This window comes from Ovis canadensis, chromosome 1 (assembly GCF_042477335.2).
Source record: "Ovis canadensis isolate MfBH-ARS-UI-01 breed Bighorn chromosome 1, ARS-UI_OviCan_v2, whole genome shotgun sequence".
NCBI classification, from domain to species: Eukaryota; Metazoa; Chordata; class Mammalia; order Artiodactyla; family Bovidae; genus Ovis; species Ovis canadensis.
In genome coordinates, this window is record NC_091245.1 from 154089141 (window position 1) to 154104832 (window position 15692).

Here is a 15692-nt window from a genome sequence, read left to right on the forward strand (position 1 = left end):
ATGCCAGGCCTCACTGTTGATCACTAACTCCAGGAATTTACACAAACTCATATCCATTGAGTCGATCATGCCATCCAACTGTCTCATCCTCTGTCTTCCCCTTCTCTTCTGCCTTCAATCTTTCCCAGAATCAGGGTCTTTTCAAATGAGTCAGCTCTTTGCATTAGGTGGTCAAAGTATTGGAGTTTCAGCTTCAACATCAGTTCTTCCAATGAATATTCAGGGCTGACTTTCTTTAGCATGGGCTGGTTGGATCTCCTTGCTGTCCAGGGGACTCTAAAGAGTTTTCTCCAAAATCACAGTTCAAATGCAATGATTCTTCAGCGCTGAGTTTTCTTGAGAGTCCAACTCTAACATACATACTTCACTACTGCAAAACCCATACCTTTGACTAGACAGATTTTTATTGACACAGTAATGTCTCTGCTTTTTAATATGCTGTCTAGGTTGGTTATAAATTTTCTTTCAAGGAGCAAGCATCTTTTAATTTCATGGCTGCAGTCACCATCTGCAGTAATTTTGGGGCCCCCCAAAATAAAGTCTGCCAATGATTCCACTGCTTCCACATCTATTTGGCATGAAGTGATGGGACTGGATGCCATGATCTTCATTTTCTGAACGTTGAGTTTTCAGCCAACTTTTGCACTCTCCTCTTTCACTTTCACTAAGAGGCTCTTTAGTTCTTCTTCACTTTCTGCCATAAGGGTGGTGCCATCTGCATATCTGATTATTGATATTTCTCCCAACTATCTTGATTCTAACTTGTGCTTCTTCCAGCCCAGTGTTTCTCATGATGTACACTGCATACAAGTTAAATAAGCAGGGTGACAATATACAGCCTTGATGTACCCCTTTCCTGATTTGGAATCAATCTGTTATTCCATGTCCAGTTCTAACTGTTGCTTCCTGATCTGCATATAGGTTTCTCAAGAGGCCTGTCAGTAGGTCTGGTATTCCCATCGCTTGAAGAATTTTCCAAGTTTATTGTGGTCCACACAGTCAAAGTCTTTGGCATGGTCAATAAAGCAGAAGTAGATTATTTTCTGGAAACTCTCTTGCTTTTCTTGATGATCCAGCAGATGTTGGCAATTTGGTCTCTGGTTCCTCAGCCTCTTCTAAATCCAGCTTGAAAATCAGGAAGTTCATGGTTCTTGTATTTTTGAAGCCTGGCTTGGAGAATTTTGAGCATTACTTTGCTAGCATGTGAGATGAGTGCAATTGTGTGGTAGTTTGAACGTTTTTTGTCATTGCCTTGCTTTGGGATTGGAATGAAAACTTACTTTTTTTCAGTCCAGTGGCCACTGCTGAGTTTTCCAAATTTGCTGGCATACTGGGTGCAGCCCTTTCACAGCATCATCTTTTAGGATTTGAAATAGGTCAATTGGAATTCCATCACCTCCACTAGCTTTGTTCATAGTGATGCTTCCTTACTTAACTTCTCATTCCAAGATGCCTTGCTCTAGGTGAGTGATCACAGAACTGTGATTATCTGGGTCATGAAGATTTTTTTTTGGATAGTCTGTGTATTCTTGTCACCTCTTCATAATATCTTCTGTTTCTCTTAGGTCCATACCATTTCTTTCCTTTATTGTGCCCATCTTTGCATGAAATGTTCACCTGTTATCTCTAATTTTATTGAAGAGATCTCTAGTTTTTCCCACTCTATTGTTTTCCTCTATTTCTTTTCATTGATCACTAAGGAAGGCTTTCTTATCTCTCCTTGCTATTCTTTGGAACTCTGCATTCAAATGGGTATATATTTCCTTTTCTCCTTTGCCTTTGCTTCTCTTCTATTCAAAACTATTTGTAAGGCATCATCAGACAAACATTTTGCCTTTTTGTGTTTCTTTTCCTTGGGGTTGGTCTTGATCCCTGCCTCCTGTACAGGCACTTTGTCTGTCAGGTCCAATCCCTTGATTATATTTCTCACTTCCACTGTATAATTGTAAGGGATTTGATTGAGGTCATATCTGAATGGTCTAGTGGTTTTCCCTACTTTCTTCAATTTAAGTCTGAATTTGGCACTAAGTAGTTCATGGTCTCTGCCACAGTCAGCTCCTGGTCTTGTTTTTTCTGACTGTATAGAATTCTCCATCTTTGGCTGCAGAAAATATAATCAATCTGATTTTGGTATTGACCATCTGGTGATGTCCATGTATAGAGTCTTCTCTTGAGTTTTTGAAAGAGGGTGTTTGCTATGACCAGTGTGCTATGACCTTTCTTGGCAAAACTCTATTAGCCTTTGCCCTGCTTCATTCTGTATTCCAAGGCCAAATTTGCCTGTTACTACAGGTATTTTTTGACTTCCCACTTTTGCATTCCAGTCCCCTATAATGAAAAAGACATCTTTTCAGGGCATTAGTCTAAAATGTCTTATAGGTCTTCATAGAACCATTCAACCTCAGCTTCTTCAGTGTTTCTCATCAGGGCATAGACTTGGATTACTGAGACATTGAATGGTTTGCCTTGGAAATGAATAGAGATCATTATGTCATTATCTGATGCTGCTTTTAGCACATCTCATTTTTCACCCGATTCAGACTTAAAAGCTCTCAGAGAGGAATAGCCTCTATCTCTTGACGGTTTATTCCAGGCATTTATGTGTATGTGTGTGTGTGTGTCCTCCTTCATTCTCTTGGCCAAAAGTTCAGCATATTCTGCAGCCTCTTCCTTATTTTTCTTAATACACTGTTTCTTTAGAGATATACATCAGTGTTTGTGTTTTCCATAGTGGCTATACAAATTTACATTCCTACCAACAGTGTATAAGTGTTCCCTTTTCTCTATATCCTAGTCAACATTTATTTGTAGACTTTTTGATAGTAGCCATTATGATTGGTGTGAAGTGATATCTCACTGTGGCTTTTATTTTCATTTCTATGATGACTAGTAATGTTAAGCATTTTTTTCATGTGCTTGTTGGCCATCTACAGGACTTCTTTGGAAAAAGTGTCTATTCAGGTCTTTTGCCCATTTTTAACTAGTTTTTTTGTTTGTTTGTACAGTTCTATGAACTATTTATATATTTTGGATATTAACCATTATTGGTAACACAATCTGCAAATATTTTCTACCATTTAGCAGGTTGTCTATTCATTTTGCCAATGGTTTCTTTTTCCGTGCAAAAGCTTGAGTTGGGAAGATCCACTGGAAAAGTGATAGGCTATCCACTCCAGTATTCTTAGGCTTCCCTTGCAGCTCAACTGGTAAAGAATCTGCTTGCAATTCAGGAGACCTAGGTTTGATCCCTGGGATGGGAAGATTCCTGGAAAAGGGAACAGCTCCCCATTTCAGTATTCTGGCCTGGAAAATTCTACAAACTATATAGTCCATGGGATAGCAAAGAGTCGGGCATGACCAAATGACTTTTAGTAAATTAGGTCCCACTTATTTATTTTTGCTGTTTTCTTTTGATTTAAAAATTTATTATGTTTTAGATTAATGAGTGTTCTGCTTATGATCTCTTCTAGGAGTTTTATGGTTGTAGGTTTTATATTTCAATATTTATTCTATTTTGAGCTTATTTTTGCAAATGGTAGGATGAAATGGCCTAATCTCATATTTTATATGTATCTGTTCAGTTTCCCCAACACCATTTATTGAAGAGATTGTCTTTTATTCATTGTATATTCTTGTCTCTTTTATAGTAGGTTAACTTAACATAGGTGCATGGGTTCATTTCTGGGCTCTCTATTCTGTTCCCTTGATCTATGCTTCTCTTTTTTCTGCCAGTATTATACTGTTTAGATTACTATATTTTTGTAGTATAGTCTTAAGTCAGGGAGTTGACACCTGTAGATATTTGTTCTTTGTTCTTAAGATTACTTTGGCCATTCTAGGTCTTTCAGGGTTCTATATAAATTTTAAGATTATTTGTTCTAGCTCTGTGAAAAAAGGAAATAATATTTTTATATGGATTATGTTACATTTGTAGATTGCTTTGGGTAGTATGGACATTTTGATATTATTTTCTTAATTTACTTATACTTATGCACATATACACATACAATGCCTATATATGATATCACAGACACATGAAGGTTTTTGAGAAGTTTTCCTTTTCTCTTTCCTTTTTTTCATTCTGTAAAATATTGTCCTACATCTTGCATATACTCAATATTAGTCATAAGGCTGTGTTTCATATTTATACATTACCATAAACATATAGAAAATTATAAAATATCCACATTTGTTGCTACTTGCTTTCAGAAATGTGTTATGGAAATTTCTCTACCTTTTTGGTATTCAACCATTATGTAAACATTTAAAGTCATTTGACGTAGTTTTAATTGCTACTCCTGAATGATTTTATAAAGTATGCAAAATTAATTAATTATGACCCATTTTGTCTCAAGGGGCTTCCCTTGTGGCTCAGCTGGTAAAGAATCCACCTGCAATGCAAGAGACCTTCGTTCAGTTCCTGGGTAGGAAGATCCCCTGGAGAAGGAAATGGCAATGCACTCCCGTAAACTTGCCTGGAAAATCCCATGGACAGAGGACTCTGGTAGGCTACAGTCCATGGTGTAGCAGAGTCAGACATGACTGAGCAACTTCACTTTTACTTTGTCTCAATTCACACTGTTGCCTTCTTGTGACATTACAGTGTTCCAACATACATGTATACCCATTAATGCTTCTATTTAACTTTTTTTAAAATTACAGTAGCAGACTTGATGAATAAAAGAACAAACACATCTCTAATTCTTGATACTGTGATACAGTTGCATTTTCCTTAACAATGGAAAAAAAGCACCTTTCATTTGCCTGTGAAAGTTTGATGGTGGTGAAATAATTTAGCAACTTCACCTAAATTTTAATGTATCTACTCTGTCAACAGAGCAACACTTGGTAGGTAACATCCATTTTTGCTGGTTTGCCTTCTTGTCGTAAAGAATCAACTGGATTTTAAACTGCTCTATTAGCCTTTGCCGTTGGGGAGGGGTGTAGGGAGAAAGACAGAGACAGAGAAAGAGAGAGAAGGAGTGAGTGAGTTTAAGTAACTAGTTTATGCTATTGTGGAGTTCAACAAGTCCAGAATCTGCAGTATATCCTGTTATGCTTGGGAACTAAGGAAGTGTTGATACTACACTTTGAGTTGGAAGAAGTATGCTGGCAGAATTATCTCGCCTTCAGAGGATGTCATTTTTTTTCTATTAAGTACTCCAACTGATTTGATGAGGTCCACTCACATTATGAAGCGTAATCTGCTATCCCCAAAATCTACTGATATAAATGTTAATCTCATCTAAAAAAATACTTCACAGAAATATCTGGAATAATATTTGACCAAATATCTGACTGGGGCTTCCCAGGTGTCACAGTGGTAAAGAACCTGCCTGCTGATGCAGGAGACATTAGAGACTCTGGTTCAATCCCTGGGCCAGGAAGATGCCCTTGAGCAGGAAATGACAACACTGCAGTATTCTTGCCTGGAGAATTCCATAGACAGAGGAACCTGGCAGACTACAGTCTATGGGGTTGCAGAGGTGGACAACTGAGCACTCATACTCATTCACTCAAATATCTGAGAACAGTGAAGAGCCAGATCGACAACTAATTTTAACCACAACAACCATGTATATGATTTCATCTGTCTACAGAAAGGAAACTGAGATCTAGCACTGTCAAAGAAGTCTGTTAAATCAGCACCATATTTTTACATTTAATTCATTTTGTAGCTGAAACCACTACTTTTTCCTTATATTCTTCCTTTACTTCTTATAACTAGAATCCTGGATTTATTTGGATACATGGCCATTTAGAATAAACACTGCATTTCCAAGACTTACTTGGAAATAATTTTAGCCATGTGACTAAGATTTAGCCAATGGAATGAGATAATATTTATCAGCTGTCTTTTCCAAGGAGTATCTTTAACAGGACTGGGTGCATCCTTCAGTTTTCTATTATCACAATTGAATTTGGAGTAAATTACTGTGCTAAGTATGGCAGACCAGTTAGGCTAGTAAACTGGCTTCCTTTGTAGAAGCTTTATACTGCTGTCAGATTCAACTTGCCTGAGGAAGAAAAATGTTTCTACGTTGATTTGATTCCCTGCTGGTTCAGACGGTAAAGTGTCTGCCTGCAATGCGGGAGACCTGGGTTTGATCCCTGGGTAGGGAAGATCCCGTGGAGAAGGAAATAGCAACCCACTCCAGTACTGTTGTGTAGAAAATTAAGTTGCTATTATATTAGGGTTTTTATTACTAATAGGTAAATAACACACTTATTTTAGATACATTTTTGTGGCTGATCACAATGTACATTTCTACATTCTGTATGAATCTTTCTACTTACATAGAATGCTCTCTAATTCATTTCTTAACAAAATTATTCTTCAATGATATTTTTTCCATGACACCAATGATATGACATGACTTTCTAACTATGAACATATTTCATTTCCATTAAGGAACTATAAAAATTTTAAGATGTATTTATTAATCATCTATCCACATGATGTATTGACACATTGTGGGAAAGCCCTATAGGTTCTTCATTTCTTTAGACAAAGCATCAACTACATTAAGATCTTTAATACTTTTAAACATAAAACTATTTCTAATTATGCTTAATCATGATTTTGTTTAAAAAATCAAAGCAGTACAATTAAAGCCACTGTAATAATTTTGCTCTAACAGTGTTACAGATTATTGTAAAATCAGTGTTTTTATGATGTTGGAATAATATAGCTATTCAATTTTTCTTACAATCATTAATTCATTCAGCTATTTATTCTATGAAAGAATTAACAAGAATTTATTGAACACCAGCTCTGATGATAAACATATACATAAGGCACAGAGTCTGCTTTCAAGTTTCTGATAATCTTTGAAGAAAAAATGGTACTTATCATGCCATGTATCAGATACAAGAAAGGAGTAAGTTTAGGATATTAGTGTCGCTAACTTAATGTTGGTTTTAATAATTCTCTCTGTTGATGTCCTCCCATAAGAAGTAGAAAAACTGGAGCTGTGATTATTTTCTCAATGCCTAGAGTTTTTCTTCTTTAGAATTGCTGAGAAACTAAGAGAAAAATGGACAGTCATTTGGACATAGATTAATGGACACATCTTTAATGTGGATCCACAGGGACTTTCAATATTTCCCTGGTTATTATATGGCTAGTGCCAATATCTCAGGAAGCATGGCAGTCATTTTTTTTTCCCTTTAAACAGCAGTTTTTTGCTAAGAATAAATCCCTAGGGGTGTAGAAAGTGTCAGCTGTTTGTATTCATAAGAATACTCTTCTCAGACTTCAGCAGTTAATATCACTTTCTCTCTCTCTCAAGTAACTCATGTTGCCTGAATCTAGGAAGAAATAACATAGTAAAGGTTTGTCAATATATCCCAGAAAAAAATATCACAGATGAGTCCCATCCTTTTCAAGTTCAACTTGTACTGCTACTGGATTTATCAATATTTCATGTTGATTAAAACAAACGGTGTGAGGATGTGATTTGATCAGATTTGATGAGTTTTATAGGAGGAAATAGAACTCAGTGGTAGCTAATAGAACTGCTAAATGGCTGAAAATAACTGTAAGGTATTCTGAAACTTTAACAGGCACGCTTCTGTAGTTTTCATGATGTTATGAATGGTAAGGAGATGTACATAAAGGTGAATCATTTTACTCATTTGTTTAGGAAATGTAAAAAGTATTTAGGAAAGTAAAGAAACTTTTCATTCTATAAATGTAAGTAGCCTTTGTCTTGCGGTTAGAGATTATTGCGTATTTGGAGGAATCAATGGGCATTTATGAGTTTTTTTTTTAATTGACACAGATTATCTCCATACTTTGACAACAAAAATCCCTAGCTCAGAAGAGAAACAAAACAGAACATGCAGCTGAAGAAATTCAAGAAGTCAAGCAGTGGTTGAAAAGAGATCTGATAAAGCAAATACTAGAAAGAGACCCATGAGGCAAAGAAAAGGACATATTTAGACTTCTGGTCTTAATAGTTTCAAGTAGAGAGAAAACAGAAAACCTCTCATCAGAAATCAAGATTACTGTCTGACTTACTTCACTAAATATGATAATCTCTAGTTGCATCCATGTTGCTGCAAATGGCATTTATAGCTGAGTAATACTCATTATCTATAGATATCATGTCTTTATCCACTCATCTTAGTTTGCTTCTGTGTCTTGGCTATTGTAAACAGTACTGCTATGAATACTGGAGTGTATTTATCTTTTTTGAAATATTAAAGTTTTCATCTTTTCCAGACATATGCCCAGGAGTGGGACTGATAGATCACCTGTTAACTCTTATTTTTAACTTTTAAGAACTCTCTATTCTGTTTTCCACAGTCACTGCACAATTTACTTGCTCCACCAAGTGTCAAAGTGTCTGCTTCTCCCCACACCCTCTGTAGCACTTATTATTTGTAGACTTTTTGATGATGGCCTTTCTGACCTGTGTGAGGTGTTACTTCAGTGATTTACATTTCTCTAATAATTAGCCATGTTGAGCATCTTTTCATGTGCCTGTTGGCAACCTGTATGTCTTCTTTGAAGAAATATCTATGTAGGTCTTCTGCCCGTTTTTTGATTGTGTGGTCTAGTTTTCTGTCATTGAGCTGTATACACTGTTTGTATATTTTAGAAATTAATTCTTTGTTGGTCACGTCACTTGCAAATGTTTTCTCTCATTCCATAGTTTGTCTTTTTATTTTGCTTATGATTTCATTTGATGGGCAAAAGGTTTTAAGCTTAATTAGGTCCTATTTGTTAATTTCTGCTTGTGTTTTCATTAGTCTAGGAGACAGATCCCCTCAAAATATTGCTGTGATACATGTCAAAGTGTTCTGCCTATATTTTCCACTGGGAATTTCATAGTGTATTGTCTTATATCTAGGTCTTTAATCCATTTTTAGTTTATTTTTGTATACGGTGTTACAGAATGTTCTAACTTCACTCTTTTACATGTAGCTGTCCAGTTTTCCCAGTACCACTTATTGAAGAAATCGTATTTTCTTCCTTGTATATTCTTGCCTCTTTTATCATAGATTATCAAACCAAAAGAGACAAATATTATATAATATCACTTATGTGTGGAATCTTTGAAAATGATACAAATGAACTTACTTACAAAACAGAAATACACACAGACATAAAAAACATACTCATTACTAAAATGAAAAAGATATAGGAATAAATTGTGAATTGGGGATTACCAGATACTCATTGCTATATCAAGGACCTACTGTATAGCACATGGAACTATGTAGAAAATATATAGAGCTAACAGAAAATATTTATTTTCTATATAGTTACATTTATTTGCTATATAGTTATATTTATTTTCTATATAGTTATATTTATTTTCTATATACAAAAATAATATATTTTTATTATATTCTATAATGAAAAAGAATCTAAAAAGAATGAATATAAATATATACATATATTATAAACTGAAGCACTTTTCTGTACACCTGAAATAATGTAAATCAGCTATATTTCAATTTTTCAATAAAAGTTTTAAATAAAATAAAAAATAAGGTTCTTGACAAAATTAAAAAATTAAATTTTAATTACAAAATGAAATCAAGATTATTGGAAGTAGATAATAATCATTCTTCATACTCCTAGTTAATAAATGACAACATGTCAATTACAACTTGAATATATAGAAAACAACAAGCTCTCTGACCTACCTTTATCTAACATGAACTACCATGTTTTTGGTTTGTGGAACCTAAACTTCTTCCTAAAGTTGATGCTATGTGACTCCCATCTCCAGATCTGTCAAGTCTTAGACCTCTTTTCTAAAGCTGATATTCTTTTAAACTAAGAATACTAGAGCTAATTATTAAATTACTCTTGGTTCTCAAACATACCTCTTTTAGTCATATGCTTGAGATATTGATAGATTCATAGCCTAAGGTAGGACCAGCTTATTCTTCTACTATTCCTCTTATTATCTTCCAGAAAAAATTCTTCTATTTAATCTCAAAACCTGCGCTTGGAGTCTCTTATTAGCTGAAATACTTGTTTAGTGCCAACTTTTTGACTACCTATATTTCTATGGATTATTCACACATTTCCATTATGCTCATTCACAAGTAATCTGGTGAGCTGCAATAATATTGAAATGATTAAACAATAACTTGATGGCTTAAGTTCAGTGTGCATTTTTTTTTCTACTTCAACTTTCTCTTAAGTTTTCAAATACATGTGTACTTCAGTTAAACAATATGGCATCCAATCCACAGAAATGTTAGAAAAATTTTTGTTTTTTTGTTTGTTTGAAGGCACTAAGTTTTGGGATGGCTTTTTATGTGGTAATAGATATTTGCTGCAGAAACAAAAGAACTAACGCAGAAACGGGCTGCTGCCCAAACCAAAATTTAAACTATGTGGGTTGAATTTGATATAAGGCAACAAGATAAGACTGGTAATGAAATGGGGAAACTGGTTTAAAAAAAAAAGAAAAAGAAAAACTGGAAAATGACAAGTCACATTTGTAATAGTGAAATAATTGAAGAATGTTATCTGTGATGACTTGGTACAGAAAAGATTCTTGTGAACAGTGGCAGATGATTTCCAGGTAAAAATTTGGAAGCATCATTGGTTTATTTTAACTATTGATAGTAATACACAAGAAAGATTCTAACTAAACTCAAATAGCACAGTTCGCAGAAATAATTTGACCGAATATAAATGATCCAGTACTTTCCAATTTAGGAAAAAAAAAAAAAAAAAAAACAACTTGTCATCAATTCCAGACTTTCGAGTTTAAAAGATTTTTAGATGAGGAGATAGCCTGAAGGTCAAAAGAAAATTTAAAATGTAGGTAAAAACCAACTATTAAGAATGCAGAATGACTTAAGTTGATGCCTAGTATACTCCCTCAACTAGACCGAAAGGCTCCTAACAATCAAGAACATTGTCTCATAGCAGGCTGAAATTTCCAGTTTATAGATATCTGCCCAAATTGTGAGTGTGATGGTTAAGGAATGCAAAGGAACCAATCATGTTCAGAGGAAATTCACAGGACATTTCAAAAGTTATATTGGTAAAAGTAATGGCAGCTTGGACTAAAAGGGTTCAAATGCAAAGTGAAAAGGATCTTTCAGTGCCTACCATGCTATGAATAGAAAGGAGGTTAAGAAAGACACAAAGCTACACATGTGACTTACATTTTATGGAAAAATAAGCTAGTTTATAGGATAGATATCCACAGATAAAAATGAAACAGAAGTTACTTTGGGGCAGAACACAGGTCAAATCAAGGAATATTTGATGATTTCAGATTTGGGATAACTTTTGGCTACTACATTGATATGGAACAGTGATTGTCACGTACCTCCCATTTTCTCCATTTTTCAGTGTGTTTTTTGACCATTACTCTCTCCTTACATAATCATTGTATGTTGGTTGCATTATAAGTCATTAGGAGACACATCTGAGAAACCATCTCTGCATACAATTTTAAAGCATGAGATTCTGAACTGATTATGTCATGGTTGGATGAGACATTTAATAGCAGTGGTACTTAATATAGATATTTTTATCTTGGAGAGGACAAATCAACTGGGAAAAAATTGCTGTGGATTGTTAACATTCATATGTTCACTACTTTTTTTTTTAACATGTGTATACCTTTATAGTTTCCTTTCACAATGGCACTTTTACAATATCTTCAAAGTTCTTTGGCCAATGGAATACAAGAAAAGTTATGCCACCAGAATTAAAAAAAAAAAAATCCAGATTTTGGCTTGCCTCCTTTGCTGTTCTTGATATGATATAACTACTACATGAAGAATTTTCAACTAGTCTGCTATATGATAAGAGGCATGTAACTCAGTTTCACCTGTTTTGTCATCCAACAACAGCCTGCCAACTTTCAGATAAGTGATTAAACACATCCTGCATTATCTAGCTATGACCTGACATAACGGGGTATTTCAGTTACATCAGCAAATTCAAGTAAGTTTGATCGAGCCAGCTCAAAACTTGAAGAATCAATAACTCAACCCAACCCACAGAATCTTAGGATAAATGAGTGATCTTAAAGACTCCGTATATTTCAGAGTGTTTTGCTGTAAGCCAAAGATGATTTATAGAAATGATTGGACATATTTCCATAATGTATTTTGAGCTGCTGCTTCTGCTAAGTCGTTCCAGTCGTGTCCGACTCTATGTGACCCCATAGACGGCAGTTCACCAGGTTCCCCCATCCCTGGGATTCTCCAGGCAAGAACACTGGAGTGGGTTGCCATTTCCTTCTCCAGTGCGTGAAAGTGGAAAGTGAAAGTGAAGTCGCTCAGTCGTGTCCGACTCTTAGCGACCCCATGAACTGCAGCCCACCTGGCTCCTCCATCCTGGGATTTTTCAGGCAAGAGTACTGGAGTGGGGTGCCATTGCCTTCTCCGATATTTTTAACTAGATAATATAAATTTATCCAACGCAACTGATGGGAAAGAACACATCAATCTATAGCACATCCTTGTATTATACTAATATTGATAAGAAGCATATGAATCAATTTGAATAAGTAGAAGAAAACAGAAAGAAAATAATTTCAGATCTTCACACTGAAAAGGAGATACATTTTAATAAAATAGTTGCATGCTGTAAGGGGTGGAATTTTAGAATGATGATATAGATTAGCCAATTATAAGGACATTAAATATTTAAAATTATTTTCTAAGAGATTTTTAGATTTGAAGCAATTTTTTAAGAGATAAAGTCAGTCTGAATTATGATCAAGGTAAACAGTGAAATCTGTCAAAAAAGTTTGGTGATAAAATCAGTCAATCTAGTCACAGAAGTAATTACTATGTCACTACTATATGCAAGAATTCATTCTGGCTGATGATGGTGCAAATGCACAATCACTTTCTTAAATGCCTACAGCCTAGTAGGAAATTAGCAGACATATCTAGGAGATATTAGCTCAGAAAAGGTGATATAATTATTTGTAATTTGTATAATTATTTGTAATTCCTTATTTGTAAATAAGGAATATCAGAAAATATTTGTAGCCAGAGCTGAACAATCTAATGTATAATGACAGTTTGGAGTCTCACTACTAATAAGAACCTGAGCATGTTGCAAAATAAATTATGATTTTTAGTATTAATATCTCATTGTTTCTCCATTCAGTTCAGTTCAGTCTCTCAGTCGTGTCTGACTCTTTGCAACCCCATGAAACGCAGTATGCCAGGCCTCCCTATCCATCACCAAATCCCGGAGTCCACCCTAACCCATGTCCATCGAGTTGGTGATGCCATCCAGCCATCTCATCCTCTGACATCCCCTTCTGTTCCTGCCCTCAATCTTTCCCAGCATTAGAGCCTTTTCAAATGAGTCAGCTCTTCTCATTAGATGGCCAAATTTTTGGAGTTTCAGCTTCAACATCAGTCCTTCCAATGAACACCCCGGACTGATCTCCTTTAGGATGGACTGGTTGGATCTCCTTACAATCCAAGGGACTCTCAAGAGTCTTCTCTAACACCACAGTTCAAAAGCATCAATTCTTTAAGGCTGAACTTTCTTTATAATCCAACTCTCAAATCCATACAGGACCACAGGAAAAACCAGAGCCTTGACTAGACAGATCTTTGTTGACAAAGTAATGTCTCTGCTTTTTAATATGCTGTTTAGGTTGGTCATAACTTTCCTTCCAAGGAGTAAGTGTCTTTTAATTTCAATGCTGTAATCATCATCTGCATTGATTTTGGAGCCCCCCAAAATAAAGGCTGACACTGTTTCCACTGTTTCCCCATCATTTCTCATGAAGTGATGGGATCGGATACCATTATCCTCATTTTCTGAATGTTGAGCTTTAAGTCAACTTTTTCACTCTCCTCTTTCACTTTCATCAAGAGGCTCTTTAGTTCTTCTTCACTTTTTGCCATAAGGTAGTATCTGCATATCTGAGATTATTGATATTTCTCCCAGCAATCTTGATTACAACTTGTGCTTCCTACAGCCCAGCATTTCTCATGATGTTCTCTTCATATAAGTTAAATAAGCAGAGTGACAATATACAGCCTTGATGTACTCCTTTTCCTATTTGGAAACAGTCTGTTGTTCCATGTCCAGTTCTAACTGTTGCTTCCTGACCTGCATACAAGTTTCTCAAGAGGCAGGTCAGATGGTCTGGTATTCTCATCTCTTTCAGAATTTTCCACAGTTTATTGTGATCCACACAGTCAAAGGTTTTTGCATAGTCAATAAAGCAGAAAGAGATGATTCTCTGGAACTCTCTTGCTTTTTCAATGATCCAGTGGATGTTGGCAATTTGATCCCTGGTTCCTCTGCCTTTTCTAAAATCAGCTTGAACATCTGGAAGTTCACAGTTCATGTATTGCTGAAGCATGGCTTCGAGAATTTCAGCATTAATTTACTATCATGTGAGATGAGTGCAATTGTGCAATAGTTTCAGCATTCTTTGGTATTGTCTTTCTTTGGGATTGGAATGAAAACTGACCTTTTCCAGTCCTGTGGCCACTGCTGAGTTTTCCAAATTTGCTGGCATAGTGGATAAAACCATTAGACCATTCAGGCATGACCCAAATCAAACCCCTTATGACTATAGTGTAGACAGAGTGCCTGATGAACTATGGATGGAGGTTTGTGGCATTGTACAGGAGACAGGAATCAAGACTATCCCCAAGAAAAAGAAATACAAAAAAGCAAAATGGCTGTCTGAGGAGGCCTTATAAATAGCTGTGAAAAAAAGGGAAGCAAAAAGCAAAGGAGAAAAGGAAAGATATACCCATTTGAATGCAGAGTTCCAAAGAATAGCAAGGAGAAATAAGAAAGCCTTCCTCAGAGATCAATGCAAAGTAATAGAAGAAAAGAATAGAATGGAAAGACTAGCGATCTCTTCAAGAAAATTAGAGATACCAAGGGAACATTTCATGCAAAGATGGACTCGATAAAGGATAGAAATGGTAAGGATCTAAAAGAAAAAGAAGATATTAAGAAGAGGTGGCAAGATTACACAGAAGAACTGTACAAAAAAGATCTTCCCAACCCAGATAATCACGATGGTGTGATCACTCACCTAGAGCCAGACATGCTGGAATGTGAAGTCAAGTGGGCCTTAAGAAGCATTACTCTTTGTCCTCTTAAGAGGACACTAATAGATGGAGAAATATACCATGTTCATGGATCGGAAGAATCAATATAGTGAAAATGAGTATACTACCGAAAGCAATTTACAAATTCAATGCAATCCCTGTCAAGCTACCAGCCACATTTTTCACAGAACTAGAACAAATAATTTCAAGATTTGTATGGAAATACAAAAAACCTCGAATAGCCAAAGCAATCTTGAGAAAGAAGAATGGAACTGGAGGAATCAACTTGCCTGAGTTCGGGCTCTACTACAAAGCCACAGTCATCAGACAGTATGGTACTGGCACAAAGACAGACACATAGATCAATGGAACAAAATAGAAAGCCCAGAGATAAATCCACACACATATGGACACCTTATCTTTGACAAAGGAGGCAAGAATATACAATGGAGTAAAGACAATCTCTTTAACAAGTGGTGCTGGGAAAACTGGTCAACCACTTGTAAAAGAATGAAACTAGATCACTTTCTAACACCGTACACAAAAATAAACTCAAAATGGATTAAAGATCTAAACATAAGATCAGAAACTATAAAAATCCTAGAGGAGAACATAGGCAAAACACTCTCAGACATAAATCACAGCAGGATCCT